The 8,016-nt window shown below is 34.5% G+C and overlaps 1 pseudogene; it reads left to right on the forward strand.

The window, feature by feature from the left end:
• The first annotated feature begins 2,267 nt into the window (after positions 1 to 2,267).
• LOC137816021 (uncharacterized) lies at positions 2,268 to 5,175 on the forward strand (annotated as a pseudogene).
• The last annotated feature ends 2,841 nt before the right edge of the window (positions 5,176 to 8,016 follow it).

An 8,016-nucleotide genomic window follows, 5' to 3' on the forward strand; every position in this document is an offset into this window, starting at 1 on the left:
ATATAAATATTAAGGTGGTATTTTAATTATTATTATTATCATTATTATATATAATATAGTAGTAATTATTATATTTATTAAGTGAAACATATTCCTAATTTTAATAATATTATTATATGTTGAACACCATGATTATTAATCATGTTGTATGTTTGGTAGAGTATATTCATTTGAAGTTTTAAGTAAATATTGTCTAGAATGTGGGGTTGTATGATTTGTTGGTTGTATGAAAGGTGGCTCGCTACAAATATTTGAAGAACTGAAAATGAATGTATTATAATCAATTAGAAATGAGTTCATGCCTCAATCTCAATCAATTAGAGTATTGTATTTAATCAATTATCTATGTAATCAATTAGCCTGTGATTCTTAAACGATTAGGATGTGGAGCTTAATATCATGTGACAGTGGATTATCGATTATAGTTCATTGTTTATATTAAATAAGGTGAAAATTTTGTAATGGATTGAGATTAGTATTCGGAATGTTATATGCACGGATTTAATTCATTTTTTTATCATTTGGTACAAATATTTGTTTACATTTTTTAACAAATTCAAACATTAGAAAAAAGTATTAGAATATTTGGTAGGTATATTTGTGGTGCTATTTTATTTTCATGTTTTTTCTCATACTTATCTCATTTACATTCGAATTAAGATGTTTCATGCATGTCTATTACCAATTTTATTTTTTCACAATACGGTATAAATTATGCTTCCGGATATTATTCCATTTACCGAGTAATATCGCTTCAAAATATTTAAATGTGATTTTCCTTCTTTAATTACAAATTTCAAACACAAATATATAAATTTTAATTATAAAAATTCTTCTTTATTTTAAATCAAATCTTGCAAAATTTTAAGTCAGAAGTATTTTTAGTAAATCAATTAATAATACAATTATATCCTTTATATCATATTATTAGTTCTAAAAAAATAATTATATTTTTTCAATTACAAATTTCAAACACAAATATATAAATATATACAAACCTTAATATATAAACATTCAATTTTTTTAATTCAAATCTTTCACAATTTAAAAAAAAATTAATAAATTAATTAATTATACAATTAAAATATTTTACATTTCAGTTGTATCATCTACAAATTTTATACTCAAATTTACTTACTCTCAACTCAGTTTTCCTACCTCCAAACAACCTAATTCTCCATTTTTTTTCTCCTTTCATTTTTTTTTCACTCCACCTTCATTCAAACAAAGCATTAATGAGACAAAAGTGTTTATTGAAAAAAAGAAATCTTACTTATAAAACCGTCTTTTTCAATTAATAAAAAAACTTTTGAAAACATTGTTACCTTTATGACTAAACCTAATCATACTTCTTCTTTACTCTCTATATTTTTTTACCACTCACTCGTATCACCTCACCTAGGGTACATACTAAAAAAAGTTTTTGGACAAATTTTATAGACAGCTTCTTCCTGCAACTCCATGATTTCTTCGGGCACCTCCATAAAGTTTAAAAATACCAAAATTATCCTTCAGTAAAAAGATAAAAATGAGAAAGGAAGTTACTTCGTGTGGTGGGGTGCATCTGGAGCTTGAGTGGTGGTGGTCCTTGAAGTGGTGTTGGAGGTGGTGCTGAAGGTGGTTGAGGTGGTGCACGGTGGTAGGTAGCAGCGGTGGTAGGTGGTGTTGGCATTGACACCGTTGGTGAGGTACATTCTCATTCTCATTCTCATTCTTCTGCCTTAAATAAATATTTCTACATTAGTTAATCCGGTGGATCCACGGATCACATAATCCGGTGCTTAAGTAAAGCGTTTCGGATTAGATAACTTTTGTGCATACCGGATCCGGAACCTGCCAAAGTCGTATTTTCGGATTGTGTAATCCGGTACCAAATGAACTATGGATTACGCAATCCGGAAGTGATTTTAGAACTTTCAATATGTCTTGCGTATTACGTAGTCCGGTACTCGTTTTGCTATATGAATTTCAATTACGCATTACACAATTTGGAACATCAAACATGACTTATGAATTACATAATCCGGTAGTCATTTTGCTGTGAAAATTTTGACTTATGGATAACACAATCCGGAAGTCACCTGAAATGACTTATGGATTACATAATCCAGAATTTATTATGCTGTTAAAAATTTGACTTATGGATTATACAATCCGAAAGTCAAGTTGTCAATCACAAAATCTTATGCTATTTTTGTTTTGCATATGTGAATTTATGGAAATTATAATAAAATGAAAATTTATGTTTTATTAATGAAGGTGTAAGTATGGAAGAATTAATGAATTATGTGCATCAACATGGATTGTTTGAAAGGGACTATGGTATCCATTTTACAACAGATGAGGTGAATAAAATTTCATTTCATTTATGTTTATTGCATTATAATTTGAAGAAGTGATTTTGTAATATTGTTAGAATAACTTTGTGTAGGTGTTTCCTTCGCGAGAATACTTACTTGAATGGGTCCGTAGGGTTGGTTATGGACTTGGTTTTGTTGTTGTCATTATTAGGTCTGACATAGCAAATGGTAAGCAAGGGAGAAAGACATATGTCTTGTTAGGCTGTGAAAGGGGGGGTAGTTACAGAAAGTATAAAGATGGTTTGGAGGTTAGTGTAATTGGTACTCGAAAATGTGAATGTCCCTTTAAATTGCGAGGTAAACCTGTTAGAAAGGGTCAAGGTTGGGTACTTAAGGTAATATGTGGTACTCATAATCATGATTTGTATGATACCTTAGTTGGTCATCCATATGCAGGCAGATTAAAAACGAATGAACATTCAATGCTTGTTGATATGACTAAAAGCATGGTTAAGCCAGGTAACATTCTACGTACTTTGAAGGAGAATAACGAGGATAATATGACAACAATAAAGCAAATATACAATGCAAGATACTCGTACAAGAGATCAGTTAGAGGACCAAGAACTGAATTACAACAGTTAATGATGTTGTTAGACCGTGACAACTATCTTCACTGGAGTACGTGTCATGAGTCTTCAAATATTGTTAGTGATATTTTTTGGACTCATCCTGATGCTGTGAAACTCTTGAATGCATTTAACATTGTATTCTTAATGGATACAACTTACAAAACAAACAAATATCGACTGCCTTTGCTTGAGATTGTTGGTGTAACTTGTACAGGTTTGTCCTTTTCTGCTGGTTTTGCATTCTTATCTAGCGAGAAAGAAAAGAACTTCATATGGGCATTACAAAAATTTAGAGGGTCACTTTTGACATCGCATGTGGGGCCTGAAGTCATTGTTTGTGATAGAGATCTTGCTTTGATGAATGCCATCAATATTGTGTTTCCTAAACCAAGAAATCTTCTTTGTCGGTTTCACATCAATAAGAATGTTAAAGCAAAGTGTAAAATGTTGGTAGATTCTGTCGAGGCTTGGGAAGTTGTGATGGATTCATGGAAGACTATCATTGACTGTACAGAGATTGGTAAATTTGATGAGTTTGTGAAAAATTTTGAAACTATTTGTTCACCGTGGCCATTACTTTTTGAATATGTGAAGAACACTTGGATTATTCCGCACAAAGAAAAGTTTGTCAAGTGTTGGACAAATTTGTTAATGCATTTGGGAAATACAACATCAAACAGGTATATGAATGTCTTTACTTTGTTTAGAACGTGTATAATGTGTAATTGTTTTATTATGTTTTATACTTATACATGGTTGAATCAGCTCATTCGTCTTTGAAACGAATATTACAAAATAGCATGGGAGACCTGTGCTCGTGTTGGGATGCTATCAAGCATGTTATTATACTTCAACATAACGAGATTAAGGCATCATTTCAAATGAGTCTATATGTGATAGGACACACATTCAATTTGAAATTGTATAAAATGTTGGTTGGCTCTATATATAAACATGCTTTAATTCTCATTGCTGAAGAGTTTGATCGGGTCAATGATGTGGGGTTTGATAGTGAACGATGTGGATGTGTACTCAGACAGACTCACGGATTACCATGTGCTTGTCAGTTAGCCAGGTATGCTATGGGTGTCATTCCTATTAATGAAGTTCATGTTATGTGGACGAGACTAAGTTTTTCAGGTTTATCTGAATGTGATTCATCATCTCGGTTGTCAATTCAACAAGAATGGGATGTGATTCTATCCCGATTCGACGAGGTTGATATTTGTGGCAAAGTGACAATTAAAAACAAGTTGCGTGAAATTGCCTATCCGGACATGACAACATTATGTGCACCACTTAATGTAGTTAAGACAAAAGGATCTCAAAAGAGTCAAGAAAATAAATTTCAGAGGTCTACAAAACGCACCCCTTCATATTTTGAGCATGTAGATCGCATCCATTTTGTAAATGATAGTTCATCATCTTTGAAGACTTGTAAGGGAAAGGTTAAGGTGATGACCAACACCAATGCAATTCCCATGCTTGATCAATTTCATCCGAAATGTCACCCTTATATTTTGGATGTAATAGATGTTAAAGCTTATGGACATTGTGGGTTTCGTGTTATTGCCTCATTGTTGGGGATGGGTGAAGAGTCATGGCAACTCATCAGAATGGATTTATTCAAAGAAATATCTCAGTGGCGTGAAGAATACGCAACATTGTTAGGTGGTCATCAACGAGTAGAAGATATCAAGAGGTCCTTACTAGTGGAAGATTTGTCAGTGGTAAGTGCATATTCATAAGACTCATGTGCATTGATTAATTGAACTTGTATGCAATCTAATTTCATTATTGCATTTTGCAGGCTAGTGTTGAAAAATGGATGACAATACCGGATATGGGATAATTAATAGCAAGCAGATACAATATTATCTTAGTTTGTTTGTCATTGAAACAAAATATTACTATTTTTCCATTGCGTATTGCACCCCCTACCGATGCTAGTCTACACCGATTACTATGTATTGGTCATGTGTATGATTCACCCTTTGTGCAGGTAAGGTTATTACTCAACACATTATATACATATATATATATATTCCTTTGTTTGCTAATTTTCATTTGTGGTGCAGGTAAAATTGCTTGATGATTGTCCCATACCTACCGCTAACATTTTATGTTGTACACATTGTTACCCAGAGGCAAGGTTATGGTCATCATATTACATTGCTCGGATGCAATCTTTTACCCAATTAATCAGTATTATCCCGACATATGTGAACCTTGGAGACGATTGATGTAAACATAATTTATTATGTCGGTTTCTGATGCATAATTTATTACTTCAATTTCGATTCATAATTTATTCGCATTTATTTCAGATAAAAAATAAAATAACAAACACTATAACATAAATTAATTAAACCATATTGCACACATACAAAGTTACTATCATTACAATCATGTAATAAAAAAAATATCAACGACGTCCACGAACATTACGTGATCGTCTCGTGTAGACTGCCCCGTCATCTGTCACACTCTGGGCTAACTGCAGCGCTGCCTCCGTACTCTCATATGCGTCAGTGCCTTCAGTGACCTGACAACAATCTATCATGCACTGGAGGATACTAACAATGCGCCTAAATATACCCTGCACCAATTTCAAAATAAATTAAACTTGTTAAATATATTGTTTAATCACATAACAATAAAAAAAAAACTTACCGCATGTGCACGCTCATCTTGAGACGAATGACCTGCCTGCTCAGCATTTGGACTACGAAGGCGACGACGTGGTACAACACTGGGTCGATCTCCAAGTTCACCTCTGCGAATGTATGGGTGTGATACCGTCCTAAACCAAGACATGTACTCAGGAACACATGCAGATGGACTAGAAGCAACTCTCAAACCTGTCACCACGTGGTGATCAAACTGCAACCACCTTTGATCAATGACATGTGCACTAGGAGCCTCAACCGCCATCGGTGATGATGGAATGCTCTGTTCGTACCCAAATTGGCGCAATACACGCTCGGGCATATGTCTATGTGATAAGCTGCCCAATCGCAAGTGACCCGAGAATAAATAGATGGTCTCAAATGGTCTGCTCAATCTATGGTCCTTATACGGAGTCCAGATGATGTCATCGTGTGTGACCCCATCCAACTGCACCCGCACATCACCAACTGCGCAAATCTGATGGGCAACAATATACCGTGCTGCCCGCGGGTGTACATCGTCATATGAGGGATTAATATCCCTTCTTCCCATGCCCGAGAAGTGCTCATAAATCCATGCCTACGTAATTCAATCATATTAATTATAAAATATTTAATACAAAACATTATGGAATGTAACATGTGATTGTTAATTATTTGTATGGTTTCATACCTGAACCAGTGTCGCATAACTGGCCAACTGCTTCGTGTTAAAATAAGATGCATCCCCCAACTGCTCATATAGATATGTAAGTGTTGCTGCTCCCCATGCATATCCATGACACATATGTAGATTGTTGAATAACAATAAGTACGATATAGATACAGAGGTGGCACTTTTATCTGCAAAAATAGTGCATCCAAGCAGATGCAACAAGTAAGCCCTGGCAGCACACTCCCAAGCCTCTTGAGCGCAACATTCCTCATATATATCTCGAAGCCAACTCAATCGTACGTGGACGCCTCGACACTGCCTCATCTCAACCTTCCCCCGAGTCTCATCCACCCCTAGTAACTCAACTAAAATTGTTGCAGCTCCGTTGTACTCTAAGGGCACATATGTTGGGAATTGACCCAAAATGGGGAGGTGTAAAAGAGATGACACATCATCAAGTGTGATGGTCATCTCACCTACGGGAAGGTGGAAGGAGTTTGTCTCCCGATGCCACCTTTCGACAAAGGCTGAAATCAATCCCTTGTCACCCACTTCATAACTTATATTGCACAAACTAAACAATCCAGAATTTTGTACAAGTAGCTCAATATTAGCATGAGGCATCCCAAATTTACGTAATTTCCTACCGTGAGATACCAATTTAAGTTCTCCCCGATCCTAATATAAATTTTGTATATATTAAATATAATTAAATAAATTTAAACAATAATTAATAAAGATAATTTAATTGAAGGTTTTTTCGTTCTTACCTCACCCTCCCAAAGCTTAACAGCAACATGGTCAGCAAAATTTACTAGTAAAGACATATCAGAAGGTCCTCCAGGAAACCCTTCTTCGTGGTCTACTTGGTCATCATTCTATAATCCTTGTTCATTGTCATTATCAATATGAACATCATCATCAATCCTTTCCTCGACACCACCTCGATCTCTTCTACGGACGGATGCCGTCGGTCTTCTGCGATCATGATCCTGAGATCCACCACCTCTAGTTTTAGCCATATCTATCCACAACAGAATTTAAATTTCAATTATTTACAAATAATAAATAATATAATCATGAATTTGTGTACATAATATAAAATTTAAAAAAAGTTTTTAACAAGTGGGTTGGAAACTAAATATATAACAAAAACGCAAAATCACAAAAATGCAAACTTTGTAAGAACACTACCGGATTACATAATCCGAAACACACACAATGTAAACTTAAACCGGATTACATAATCCGAAACACACACAATGTAAACCTAAACCGGATTACGTAATCCGAAATTACTAAAATACCTAAACCGGATTACCTAATTCGGAATTACTAAAATAACCTAAACTGGATTAAGTAATCCGGTATTACTTTACATTCACAACTATACCGGATTACATAATCCGGTGCCTATTATGAAAAAATGCAGAGAGTACCGGATTACACTACAAACGGATTACACAGCAGCAGGTTTCAAAAGCAATGCAAAATCTAGAAAATTCAACTTACTAACCTGTGAAGAGGACACTTTGGATGTGTGAGTGATAGAGAATGTGGGGTTTAGAGAGATTTGAGAGATGAAGAGAAAAAACCTTCGAATGGGGGTGTGGAGCGGCGCCGCTGGAAGGAACAGAGAGAAAACGCACGAAAGTGAAAGTGAAGGTGAAGGTTAGGTAGGTTAAAGGTATATTAAACTATTATTTTAATTTTTTAATATTTTTACTGAGGGGTATATTAGTAAATGTACTTTTAGTATA

Source organism: Phaseolus vulgaris, chromosome 1 (assembly GCF_051622355.1).
Source record: "Phaseolus vulgaris cultivar YP4 chromosome 1, ASM5162235v1, whole genome shotgun sequence".
NCBI lineage: Eukaryota > Viridiplantae > Streptophyta > Magnoliopsida > Fabales > Fabaceae > Phaseolus > Phaseolus vulgaris.